This window comes from Leuciscus leuciscus, assembly GCF_965113295.1.
Source record: "Leuciscus leuciscus genome assembly, chromosome: 6".
Classification (NCBI taxonomy): domain Eukaryota; kingdom Metazoa; phylum Chordata; class Actinopteri; order Cypriniformes; family Leuciscidae; genus Leuciscus; species Leuciscus leuciscus.
In genome coordinates this window covers 36651564-36653009 of record NC_138730.1, presented here as the reverse complement: position 1 = coordinate 36653009, position 1446 = coordinate 36651564, and positions in this window count along the sequence as shown.

Here is a 1446-nt window from a genome sequence, read left to right as displayed (position 1 = left end):
TGTCTGCCTTGCAAACTTTTGTTGAGGATCACAATGTACATTCACTGCCATCTAGTGAACAAAATGCTAAATGCATGTTTTACACTAATTGAATGCTGAGTGGAGTAAAATATGCGGAAAAGGAATGAACTATAAATGTATTCATATTTTGTAATTTTTTTATTAATTTTTTCTATTAATTTTTTTTTTTTTTTTTGTCTTACAAGCCAAACTGGTTCTCCTGGCCTACTGCATGTCAGACTAGCTGATGCATCAGCTGCTTAACTCAGGGGCAAAATAATGCCAGTTTTTGTTCATAGATAGATAATTGTAAACTTATGAATGAGCTTATATTAATCATTTGAATGGTTTCTACATGTTAAGTTTAGTCCGATAGATAGATAGATAGATAGATAGATAGATAGATAGATAGATAGATAAATAGATAGATAGATAGATACACTGTAAGAAAAAAAAGTATTTTATTATCTGATATAATGTTAATTTACCGACATATTTAAGTATTAACATCTGTTTTGTATTACTGTAATACACTGACAACTACCAATCCTAATGGTGATTAGAGTCACATGATGAATCATTTAAGCTCATCAGGAGCAGTTTATCCACAAGCTGAGAAAGTTCAAATTATTATATAGAAGCTGCACAGTGTTATTCACACAACCTCGAAACACACGACATTTTAAAAATGCAATAAACATTCATTTTAACAACATTAAATGTAACATTAAAACCTAATGTACATAACTGATAAGAAAAAAAAAACTTTGAAGAAACAGTTATTTCAACAAAAATACATCAAATGTGTGTCACTCAGGAAATTGTGGGAATGTCAATAGGCTATACGTTTTTTCTACTGTAAATTATAAAATGATTTGTTTCTTTTTACGTCCAAAAACTGTAGCCTAACTCTGACCCTAAAATGTACGGTTAGATCTCTCACAGTTATTCACTGTAACTTTTTGTTAACCAATTAACAGTTTTCACCGTAGCATTTTTACAGTCTTTTACCGTTAAAATCACGATCCTTTTTTACAGTGTAATAGTGAGCTTATGAATACGAATATTAATCTGAAGAGTTTCTGCATGTTTGGTCAGATAGACAGACAGACAGACAGACAGACAGACAGACAGACAGACAGACAGACAGACAGACAGATAGATAGATAGATAGATAGATAGATAGATAGATAGATAGATAGATAGATAGATAGATAGATAGATAGATAGATAGATAGATAGATAGATAGATAGATAGATAGATAGATAGATAGATAGATAGATAGATAGATAGATAGATAGATAGATAGATAGTGAATGCGCTTATATTAATCATAAAGTGTGAAGAGTTTCTGTGTATTAAGTTTAGTCCACAAGGTGGCGCTTCCGGACCGCTCGTGCACGCTCGTTGCGCCACCCTCATTCTGCCAGTGAGAACTGAAGCTT